The sequence below is a fragment of the Budorcas taxicolor genome, chromosome 24 (assembly GCF_023091745.1).
Source record: "Budorcas taxicolor isolate Tak-1 chromosome 24, Takin1.1, whole genome shotgun sequence".
NCBI classification, from domain to species: domain Eukaryota; kingdom Metazoa; phylum Chordata; class Mammalia; order Artiodactyla; family Bovidae; genus Budorcas; species Budorcas taxicolor.
The window spans coordinates 7,323,899-7,336,887 of NC_068933.1; the positions used below are offsets into that span (position 1 = coordinate 7,323,899).

Sequence of the window (12,989 nt, forward strand, 5' to 3'; positions counted from 1 at the left end):
CAAGAGATAAAGTAAACATTCTTGGAAACATGTATGTTTCCAGCATGTATTTGAAGTCTGTGGTTGATTCCCTTAAGTTTTCAGGAAGAGCAAAACTGTATAGAACTGATCCATTGTAGAAGCATCTTTCTAAGAAGGCTGGAAGGTACTAACAGTTCCATGAGATGAGATGAGATGAGATGAGATGAGATGAGATGAAGTCGCTCAAGTCGTGTCCGACTCTATGCGACCCCGTGGACTATAGCCTACCAGGCTCCTCCGACCATGGGATTCTCCAGGCAAGAATACTGGAGTGGGTTGCCGTTTCCTTCTCCAGGGGATCTTCCCAACCCAGGGATTGAACCCAGGGATCGAACCCGGGTCTCCCACATTGGAGGCAGATGCTTTAACCTCTGAATCACCAGGGAAGCCCCAACAGTTCCATAAGCCCTGAGATTCTGTTCTCTATATTCCCAGTTGTCCTGTCCTTCAGGGGAGAGGCTTATGATATAAAGTTTGCCATAGCGACTTCAGTGATTCCCATGTATTTTGATAGGGACTATCAAACCTCTTACGTGTCTTGGTCAATGTACATTTCAAGTGTCCAGTGTAGTGCTTTACACAGAATCAGTGCTCAATAAAAATTTGTTAAATACCAACAAATGGATATTAAAAAATGAATATCAATAGTGTTAGGATGGTGAGATTCTTCCTAACCCATATCACTTTTCAGTAATTAGGAAAATTACTTAGAAACTTTTGCCAAGACATTAGCAAGTACTTTTCTAGGATTCAGAATTTTAGAGCTGCAAGGAACCTCAGAAAATATCCAGTCCAACTCCTTTATTTACACAGACTAAGATACACTTCTTAAAACAGAGACCAGATTGGAGGCCAGCTTTCTCATTTTAATCAAGGTGCCTTTCCTTTGAAGGAAAACTACTTTGCATACATACAGTCATCAAATTTTGAGTCTGATCCCTGGAAGAGAAATGATAATTCATCTAATTTTTTTCACATGTTAGGATAGTGATTAAGCTTATAAACGAGTAAATATATTTTGTTTGTAGCTTTTCCCTTTGAATTTTAATGTGAATTTTATTTTGGTATTAGTGGCCTGAAATTTCCTTTGGCTAGAATTTCATAATAAAGATTGCTGATTGCACGTTAGAAACAATGTGAGCAACAAGACAATGGAATGGCACTTTTAAACTAGTAAAAACAAAATAAGACTGTCGGTGAAAATTTCATATGGATGGGTGAAAGTGAAAGTTGCGTCTGACTCTCTGCAACACAATGGACTGTATTCTCCAGGCCAGAATACTGGAGTGGGTAGCCTTTCCCTTCTCCAAGGGATATTCCCAACCCAGGGATTAAACCCTGTTCTCTCACATTGCAGGTGGATTCTTTACCAGCTGAGCTATCAGGGAAGCCCATTCTTCAAAATAAGGATGAAATGAAACTGCTTTCAGGTAGGGAAAACAGAAGAGATAAAAGTAAAACAACAAAAACAGAAAAATTAAAGTTTCCCATGGAGTTCTTAATAACATATTTTCATCACTAATAGAGCCCCCTGAATAAGAATATGATACTTTAACAGTTTTTAAAAGTCATTTTCCTTTACTTTGTGTTCTTATTAGAGATACTAATTTCTTCAGGGTTATTGAATATTCAACATTAAAAAGTGCTACAAGGGTTATGAAGAGGAACAGATAAAAATTGTTCTTTTATGAAATTTATAGGCAGATAAGCATTTACTTAAAGTACCATGATACAATGTAGGAGTTAACAGGGACACTAAGACACCAGATAAAACGCTGGGAATATATGGAAATAGAAGGGAATACTTTAGAGTGGGAGAATGAAAGATAATTTTTGAAAAAGGCTCTGAACTAGCCAAATTTGTTAATTATCCCTTTTCTCTTGTACACAATTTCTCATTTTCTGTGGCTTCCTTCAAGATTTTCTTTTTCCTTACTTTCAACAACGTGACTATGTGCATAGGTGCATAGGAAGATGTGCATCGGTAGAGTTCTCTGACATTTTCTTTGTTGTTCAGTCACTAAGTCATGTCCGACTATTTGTAACCCCATGGATTGCAGCATTCCAGGCTTCCCTCTCCTTCACTGTCTCCTGGAGTTTGCTCAAACTCATGTCCATTGAGTTGGTGATGTCATCCAACCATTTCGTTCTCTCTCACCTCTTTCTCTTTTTGTCCTCAATCTTTCCCAGCATCAGGGTCTTTTTCAATGAGTCACATCAGGTGGTCAAAGTATTGGAGTTTCAGGTCAGCAACAGTCCTTACTATTTGTAGTTTATTGAGTCTTTCTGTTTGTAAGTCAGTGTTTTTCTCAAATTTGAAAATTCTTGTGCAATATTTTTCAAATATAATTTTCTTTCTCAGTCTCATTCTCTTCTCTTTTTAGGACTCCAGTTAGACATAAATTAGACTAGTATGGATTTTTTCCCATACATACCTGAGGGTTTGTTTTTCTTCACCATTTTATCTTTCTGTTGCTGAAATCAAACTTACTGACTTTTTAAAGCCAATGAGTAAATTTTTAAATTTCTACTTTTGTTCTTTTCCATCCTAGCATTTCTTTTCTTTTTTTTTTTTTTTACAGTTTCCATTTTCTTTCTGCTGAAATTCTCTACCATTTCACTTATTAAGATTAAATTTGTCTTTTTAAGATAAATATATATTATTGCTTCAAGTTTTTTCTCTTCCATCTCAGATTTGGTTTCTATCAATTACCCTTTTTCTTCACCACAGATTAAAATTTTTTGTTTCTTTGAATGTCTTTTGATTATTTAAATGAAATACCAGACTTTTCCATTAATACATTGTAGAGACTAGATGTTTTTGATTTTTTTCTGAAATATATCCATTCTTACTTCCCCCAAATATTATTATAAACAAAAAAGGCAGAAAAAATGGTACAGATTATATGATTCCATTCTATAATATTCTAGAATAGACAAAACTACAGAGGCAAATCCAGATAGTGGTTGCCTGGGACAGAGAATGAAGTGAATTGATTGCAAGGGGGCATGAGGGAAACTCTGTTGTTGATGAAAATGTTTTGTATCTTGAATGGGGTAGTAATTATATGATTACTTGTTAAAAGTCATCAACCCAAACATCTTATAACGTGTGAGCTTTCTTGTATATAATTTATAACTCAGTAAAGTGTTTAAAATATAAAAATATTTAAACATTGTTAAACACTAAAATGATGTGTTACAGATTTGTGTTGAATTTATAAAATGTGTTGTATATTGAAATGCTTGAGATGAAAAAAATTTGAGAGGAGTTTTGTTTTACTCACTTTGGTATACCTCTAATCCTAGCATGTTGTTCACTGAAAGTTACTGCTCAGTACATTATTTTAAAATTCATGTTTACTTCCATAAAGCCAGTTACCTTGAAATGTTGAATGACCTGGATATTTGAACATATCCTATTCATCTCTAAGTTAAAGACATTAGTTCAGTTCACTTCAGTTGCTTAGTCATGTCTGACTACAGCACTCCAGGCCTCCCTGTCCATCACCAACTCTCAGAGCTTGCTCAAACTCATGTCTATTGAGTCAGTGATGCCATCCAACCATCTCATCCTCTGTTGTCCCCTTCTCCTCCCTCCTTCAATCTTTCACAGCATCAGGGTCTTTTCCAATGAGTTCTTCACTTTTAGGCGTCCTAAGTATTGAAGTTTCAGCTTCAGCATCAGTCCTTCCAATGAATATTCAGAACTGATTTCCTTTAGGATGGATTGATTGGATCTCCTTGCAGTCCAAGGGACTCTCAAGAGTCTTCTTCAACACCACAGTTTAAAAGCATCAGTTCTTCAGCACTCAGCTTTCTTTATAGTCCAACTCTCACATCCATACATGACTACTGGTAAAACCATAGCTTTGACTAGACGGACCTTTGTCAGCAAAGTAATGTCTCTGCTTTTAAGTATGCTGTCTAGGTTGGTCATAGCTTTTCTTCCAAGGAGTAAGTGTCTTTTAATTTCATGGCTGCAACCATCTGCAGCGATTTTGGAGCTCAAGAAAATAAAGTCTTTCACTATTTCCATTGTTTCCCCATCCATTTGCCATGAAGTAATGGGACCAGATGCCATGATCTTAGTTTTCTGAATGTTGAGCTTTAAGCCAACTTTATTACTCTCCTCTTTCACTTTCATCAAGAGGTTATTTAGTTCTTCTTCACTTTCTGCTATAAGGGTGATGTCATCTGTGTATCTGAGGTTTTTGCTATTTCTCCTGATAATCTTTATTCCAGCTTGTGCTTCATCCAGCCCAGCATTTCCCATGATGTACTGTGCTTGAAGTTAAATAAGCAGGGTGACAATAGACAGCCTTGACATACTCCTTTTCCTATTTGGAACCAGTCTGTTGTTCCTTGTCCAGTTCTAACTGTTGCTTCCTGACCTGCATACAGGTTTCTCAAGAGGCAGGTCAGGTGGTCTGGTATTCCCATCGCTTTCAGAATTTTCCACAGTTTATTGTGATCCACACAGTCAAAGGCTTTGGCGTAGTCACTAAAGCAGAAATAGATGTTTTTCTGGAGCTCTCTTGCTTTTTCCATGATCCAGCAGATGTTGGCAATTTGATCTCTGGTTCCTCTGCCTTTCCTAAATCCAGCTTGAACATCTGGAAGTTCATCTGCATGTACTATTGAAGCCTGGCTTGGAGAATTTTGAGCATTACTTTGCTGGCATGTGAGATGAGTGCAACTGTGTGGTAACTGGAATATTCTTTGGCATTGCCTTTCTTTGGGATTGGAATGAAAACTGATCTTTAAAGTTACAGGCATAGTTTCCTAAAGGAGAGATCTTTATTTTAATAACTAATTAATCTTTGTTCTTATCAAGTGCTGTGCAGTAACTTACATCATTTGGTGTTTCCAACACCTCAACCTAACCACTTTGATCCACATTCTCCTTAATCCAAGTTCTATTAGGAAATTGGTTCAAAATTGTACCAAGTGAAATATGGATAAAAATAAATCTCTGTCAGAGAGGTATGGTAAACATTAGCAATGCAGGAGACACAGAAGCTGTAGGTTTGATACCTCAGTCAGGAAGATCCCCTGGAGGAGGGCACAGCAACCCACTCTAGCATTCTTGCCTGGAGAATTACATGGACAGAGGAGCCTGGCTGACTACAGTCCATATAGTCAATCAAAGTTGGACATGCCTGAGCGACTGAGCATGCACCCTGCAATAATTGATCTCTGTGGAAAATTACGTTTTATCATGTGTGAATGTCTCCCCTTCCCCCACAGCTTTAGTGAGATATTATTGACATATAACATTGTGTAAATTTCAGATATATAATGTGATGAAAGGAGGAACATATCTGTTACTACACTGTTACCACAGCATTAGTTAAAACATTAATCCCCTCATATAATATTTTTTTTTTTTTGGTGGTAAGAATGTTTCTGATCTAGTCTCAGCAACTTTCACATATATAACACAGTGAATGTCTTTTAGAAAGTGGATATATTAATTTCAGCTCAGACAGTTGCTCTCTGAAAATGAGATCAGGGTGAAGAGTAGAAATTTAAGTTTATGTGGGAAAATTTGCTTTGAATTGGGCTGAAAAGATCCATTATAATACAGTGCACTTGGAAACTGTCAGGCTTGTGAGTTGCCAAATGCTCCTTGGAATGAGGAATTGCAGGCAATTTTGAATCTGAGCCATTTGCTGTCACATAAATAGGAAGGCCAACTTCCTTAAAAGATATACATTCTCTTCAACTCGATATCAGAAGATCACTGATAATTTTAAGTATGATTTTGTACTAAATGTCTCTATCAGAACTCTTTTGTTTTTTCTTAGGAATGCATTCTTGGAGCTCAAGTCCCTGCATATAATTTATCTGGGATAAAAGATGGGATCCCTTTCAGTTTTGATTATAAAGCTCTTTGGGGCTATTTTCCTTCAGTCTAATTTGATTGATTTGCTGCTTTTCATACTTGCTGACAGATATTAATAGAATATTTTTAAAAATATCCTTTAAAAATAAAGGATAAGGTAACTAACTTGTGGAAGATACTTAGTAATGGGGTATTTTTTATAATAAAATTTATTTAACACATTTGGAAAAAATACTTCTGAATATTGTATTAATTATTGTAACTGTGTCCTATGTAAATAACTCTCCATATAGGTCAAATTACTTACCAGGTAGTGAAATCCATGCTATATTCTAACAGACTAGGAATTGATATATAGCTCTGGACATACTAATAAAATAACAGAAGTGAAGTAATAAATCATGACCTGATTAAGGTCCTTCACTCAGCAAATGAGAACTCAGAGCTCAGTAAGATAAATCACTGATTTTCCCATTCTGACTTACCGTCTCTCACTCTCCTCCCACTTTCCCTTCTCTTCATTTTAAAAATAAAAATAATTGCCTACAATGAGCAACTTTTCTGAAGATCAGTCTGAATCCAGTGCTCTTATGAACGAACTCCACATTAAACCTTGTGAAATCTTACAAACAAGGACTATACTTTTAAGGTCTTTACCCACTAGAATCCAGTTGATTTTCAAGACAGATCATATGGGCTGGGAATGGGGCATTTGTGGAGTTCCAGCCCTTTGTGGACCAATGTGCTACGTATTTTCATCCAGTCCTAACCTAGATACCTTTGCTTGACTGCAAATAACATTGACATCCTAGGCATCAGAAAATTAAAGGCCACTGGGATTGCATAAATAAATAAATATTGTATAACCATGCATACATGTAGGAATTTAAGTAGTATGTTTCATAAAAAGGCAAGTGAAAGACTTGTATAAATATAAGCTTGTATATAAAATTGGATATAAAATATAAAATTGTATATAAAATATAAAATTGTATATAAATAAAATGAAAATCTCAATTCAATAGCTGAAAATTATAATTAGACCAGTGATTAAAAATATTATAGATATATCTATATCTATAAAATATGTGTTGATGTATCTCTGTAGTATATAAATATATAAGATTTAGGTATGTCTATAAATATATACATAGATAACTATATAAGAATATATAAATTATAAAATATTATAGATATTTATAAAACTTTTAATTATTGGTCCTACTGCTCTGTAGTGCTTTTCAACTATTGAGTTGTGACTCTCAATTTCTGAAATATGTATCATTTATACACTTTGTGTTCAAGGAAATATTTTCAAATCTTTCTCCTTCTTTCATAAGTAGAACATTTTTCCGATGTGTTCACAGTCAAGAAGAATTAAAAATAGATGAAAAGTCTTTTATGTCAACTATTTTTATAGACACTGTTTCTACTGTTTCCCCATTTTATTTTTTTGGGCTCCAAAATCACTGCAGACGGTGACTGCAGCCATGAAATTAAAAGACGCTTACTCCTTGGAAGAAAACTTATGACCAACCTAGATAGCATATTCAAAAGTAGAGACATTACTTTGCCGACTAAGGTCCGTCTAGTCAAGGCTATGGTTTTTCCTGAGGTCATGTATGGTTGTGAGAGTTGAACTGTGAAGAAGGCTGAGCACCGAAGAACTGATGCTTTTGAACTGTGGTGTTGGAGAAGACTCTTGAGAGTCCCTTGGACTGCAAGGAGACCCAACCAGTCTATTCTGAAGGAGATCAGCCCTGGGATTTCTTTGGAAGGAATGATGCTAAAGCTGAAGCTCCAGTACTTTGGCCACCTCATGCGAAGAGTTGACTCATTGGAAAAGACTCTGATGCTGGGAGGGATTGGGGGCAGGAGGAGAAGGGGACGACCGAGGATGAGATGGCTGGATGGCATCACTGACTCGATGGACGTGAGTCTGAGTGAACTCCAGGAGATGGTGATGGACAGGGAGGCCTGGCGTGCTGCGATTCATGGGGTTGCAAAGAGTCGGACACGACTGAGCGACTGAACTGAACTGAACTTTTATAGAATACATATCCTAAATGTTAACATTTTCACCATGAGTTTCCTTTAATGACATCAAAAGGGTAATAATGAAAATATGATAAATATATTTATCATGAAATTACTAACTTTATTTTTTATGCTTCGAGTTGATGAGCAGATAAATTTATGCCCTACCATGACTGTTCAGCATAGATTCTTGTGAATTCCACTGCTGTTTATAGCATATTTTCCTGTTCCACTAATATGTGTGTGTGTGTATATACATATGCTGCTAAGTCGCTTCAGTTGTGTCCGATTCTGTGCGACCCCATAGACGGCAGCCCACCAGGCTCCGCCATCCCTGGGATTCTCCAGGCAAGAACACTGGAGTGGGTGCCATTGCCTTCTCTGGTATATATATGACTGAAGCGACTTAGCAGCAGCAGCAGCAGCATATATATATATATATATATATATATATATATATATATATATATAAAACATATTCATCTCAGATGTATGTTTTTATATGCAGTTGTAGGGTGTCAGTGATAAAGAAATGATGGAGTCCACATTGTCTCTGCTGTAGTAAGTCTAATTCTGAAACTAAGAAATGATAATAGTTTTATCCTTGACAAAATGTAATGTGCAAACAGTAATACTTTTCTATTCTGCTGATTTAAATTTCCCATGTTAAAATAGAAAGTGCAGTGTATGTGTGCATTTTAAAACTCTATCAGGAGTGTTATTACTCTAAACCAAATGTCTGTGTAGTCTTTGGTGAATGTAAACAGATACAGTATCTTTGATAACCTTGTATCATCTGATTAGTGATTGTGCACAAGGGTAGAGATGTCCATAAACACCTTTTAAATTTTCCTCATCTCCGTTGCCAGAGACAAGGTAGTTTTCTTTTAGGGGGATTCTTGAGAATGCTTTAAACCCCAACAAATTTTCATCTAAAATTGCAAGTTTTAAAGTGAAAAACTGGGTGGGAGGTTTTGTTTATTTGTTTGTTTTGGTATCTTGGTGGTTATTCAAGTAACATTAGAAGCAGATAAGAAGTCCTGGACTTCAGATGAGAACACACTAGATGGTGCTGTTATCCTGACAGCAGTGACGCCCAGGAAGCAACGCGGGTTAGAATGAAGCTAGACTAACAGAAATAATGTGCAGGCTGCATATTGGATTTTGTCTTGCACCAGGATACACTAATACAAGATTATATAATTCACTTTCACAGCATTTGTATTTTACTCAGAAATGACTTGCTGAAGTTTTGTCTTAGCACAGCCTTGTGTTAATAAACAGGTGCCTGTGCATGTATGTGAACATACATGTGTGTTCAAGATGGGGCAACTGTTCTGGTTTTACCTAATTTTACCTCCTGGGTCTTTCTTTCTTTTTGATTTTTTTTTTAATTGAAGGATAGTTGCTTTACAGAATTTTGTTGTTTTCTGTCAAACCTCAACATGAATCAGCCATAGGTATACATATATCCCCTCCCTTTTGAACCTCACTTCCATCTCCCCCACCATCCCACCCCTCTAGGTTGATACAGAGCCCCTGTTTGAGTTTCCTGAGCCATACAGCAAATTCCTGTTGGCTATCTATTTTACATACGGTAATGTAAGTTTCCATGTTACTCTTTCCATACATCTCACCCTCTCCTCCCCTCATGTCCATAAATCTATTTTCTATGTCTGTTTCTCCATTGCTGCCCTGTAAATAAGTTCTTCAGTACCATTCTTCTAGATTCCATATATATGTGTTAGAATATGATATTTATCTTTCTCTTTCTGACTCACTTCACTCTGTATAATAGGTTCTAGGTTCATCCACCTCATCAGAACTGACTCAAATGCATTCCTTTTTATGGCTTAGTAATATTCCATTGTGTATTTGTACCACAACTTCTTTATCCATTCATCCGTCAATGGACATCTAGGTTGCTTCTGTGTTCTAGCTATTGTAAATGGTGCTGCAATGAACAACGGGATGTATGTGTCATTTTCAATTTGGTTTCCTCACGGTATATGCCTAGGAGTGGGATTGCTGGGTCATATGGTGGTTTTATTCCTAGTTTTAAAAATATGGAATGCTTGATGAATTTGCATTTCATCCTTGTGCAGGGGCCATGCTAATCTTCTTTGTATCATTCCAATTTTAGAATATGTGCAGCCGAAGTGAGCACCTCCTGGGTCTTTCTTAAAGACACACAAGGTTCCTATCAGATCTCCCTGGACGTGGCTTACATCCTTCCAGCTGCTTGTTTCTCATGGTTTTTTCCCTCCTATGGGGTGACTCCTTCACCTGTTTCTAACAATGTCTTGCTTATTCTACAAGAGCAAGTACAAATGGTAAGCCTTCCAGGAAGCTGTTCCTGATTGCTTTTTATTCTTTCTTTACTTTGAATTTCTGTAACTCCTTCTTGTACTTTTCTTATGCATATCATACTCTGCCTTGTGTTATTTGTATACTTGTTGCTGCTGCTGCTGCTAAGTCGCTTCAGTCGTGTCTGACTCTGTGCAATCCCATAGACGGCAGCCTACCAGGCTTCCCTGTCCCTGGGATTCTCCAGGCAAGAACACTGGAGTGGGTTGCCATTTCCTTCTCCAATGCAGGAAAGTGAAAAGTGAAAGTGAAGTCACTCAGTCGTGTCCGACTCTTAGCAACCCCATGGGCTGCAGCCTACCAGGTCCCTCTGTCCATGGGATTCTCCAGACAAGAGTACTGGAGTGGGTTGCCATTGCCTTCTCCAATCTGTATACTTACTATCCTGTAAACTCCTGGAGTACATGGACAATTTTAATGCAATTTTGTCTCCTTCTTGTTCCTATATCAACTTTTCCATCAAGTACTACATCTTGAATGTAACTGGTACTCACAAATGTGCATGCAAGGAAGGATGAAAGGAATTATGAAATGGATTTTTTTTGACCATTTGAGAACAACAATTAATTGCCTGGGAAAGAAATGATCCACAATATTAATAATAGCTTTCTTTGTGTATAGCCTAAGTGATATTTACATATTTTCTCATTTTAAAACATTCTATTGGGTTTTTTTTTTTTTTTTTTGGCTGACACACAGAATCACTGACTCAAACAACTAAAACAGTGGGTTTGAAGCCACTCTCTGAGGGATCTAGGATTCCCAGTTTAGATATTTTGCTTCAACCTGAAAAGCAAAATACATTTGACTTTGAATATTTTAGTGACTATCTGATCAAGATGGGAATCAAGGTATCAGAAATTATCTGAAAATGACAATATTGAGCTTGTCATATAGTAGGATTCAGATGAAAATCTTTGCTGCTCACCAAAAATGACTTATTATACATGTTGAGAAATCCCTTCATCGATTCTCTTCCAACATAAACAATAGGGTGTGAACTTTTTTCAGCTATAAAATGACAGTAATTTATGTACCTCACAGAGATTTTAAGATGACTTAACGGCATGGCATACACACAGCAGCTTGCTTAGAGCTGGTTTATATTTATTTTCTTCTTTTCGTCAGAGTCAGACAGTCTCTTTTTAGATAATTACACCAAAGTCCAGGCCTCCTGACTTCAAGTTCAGGGCCGCTTCTACCTTATGGATGCTGTTCTGGTTTGCCTTTACATATGTTGACTGAAAAAAAAATGTACAACTTGAGAGTTGTGAGTTAAGTTTTATTTGGGGCAAAATGAGGACTGCAGCCCAGGAGGCAGCATCTCAGATAGCTCTGAAAGACAGCTCCAAAGCGGCAGTGGAACAAGGTCAATATACAAGGTTTTGGTGAAGGGGGAGTTCAGTACTAAGAGGCACTCATTTTACAAAAAGGTTTTTGTTGTTCATGAGGATCTGATGTCACCATGAAGGGGTTTAGTACTTCTCTAGATATGAGGAGATGCAAGGATTGAGATTGTAAAATCTGTTCCTAAAAAGAATCCAACTATCTAAAGACCTGTCCCACCAGATTCCCTGGAGCACAGAGTGCCTCCCTCACCCTGAACTCCCTCAGAGGGTGTTGAAGGGCAACAGCTATAGCAGCAGGGGGTTCAATCTCCATAGAAAGTGAAGTTGCTCAGTGTCTGATTCTTTGCGACCCCATGGACTGTAGCCTACCAGGCTCCTCCATCCATGGGATTTTCCAGACAAGAGTACTGGAGTGGGTTGCCATTTCCTTCTCCAGGGGATCTTCCCAGCCCAGGGATTGAACCTGGGTCTCCCGCATTGGAGGCAGACGCTTTACAGTCTGAGCCACCAGGGAAATCCATATCTCCATAGAGGCAGATGGCAGATGCCATTGTTGTTCACTCATTGGCAATGCCCTTCAGTTCAGTTCAGTTCAGTTCAGTTCAGTTCAGTCGCTCAGTCGTGTCCGACTCTTTGCAACCCCATGAATCGCAGCACGCCAGGCCTCCCTGTCCATCACCATCTCCCGGAGTTCACTCAGACTCACGTCTATCGAGTCCATGATGCCATCCAACCATCTCATCCTCGGTCCTTCCCTTCTCCTCCTGCCCCTAATCCCCCCCAGCATCAGAGTCTTTTCCAATGAGTCAACTCTTCACATGAGGTGGTCAAAGTACTGGAGCTTCAGCTTTAGCATCATTCCTTCCAAAGAAATCCCAGGGCTAATCTCCTTCAGAATGGACTGGTTAGATCTCCTTGCAGTCCAAGGGACTCTCAAGAGTCTTCTCCAACACCACAGTTCAAAAGCATCAATTCTTCGGTGCTCAGCCTTCTTCACAGTCCAACTCTCACATCCATACATGACCACAGGAAAAACCATAGCCTTGACTAGACGGACCTTAGTTGGCAAAGTAATGTCTCTGCTTTTGAATATACTGTCTAGTTTGGTCATAAGTTTTCTTCCAAGGAGTAAGTGTCTTTTAATTTCATGGCTGCAGTCACCATCTGCAGTGATTTTGGAGCCCAAAAAATAAAGTCTGACACTGTTTCCACTGTTTCCCCATCTATTTCCCATGAAGTGATGGGACTGGATGCCATGATCTTCATTTTCTGAATGTTGAACTTTAAGCCAATTTTTCGCTCTCCTCTTTGACTTTCATCAAGAGGCTTTTTAGCTCCTCTTCACTTTCTGCCATAAGGGTGGTGTC

General features: G+C 37.9%; 1 non-coding gene across 1 annotated transcript; it reads right to left on the bottom strand.

Moving 5' to 3' along the window:
• Nucleotides 1–9,966: 9,966 nt before the first annotated feature.
• Nucleotides 9,967–10,073, bottom strand: LOC128068415 (U6 spliceosomal RNA). Its single transcript, XR_008201480.1, has one exon. It is a non-coding gene; the product is annotated as a U6 spliceosomal RNA (small nuclear RNA).
• Between the last annotated feature and the right edge of the window lie 2,916 nt (nucleotides 10,074–12,989).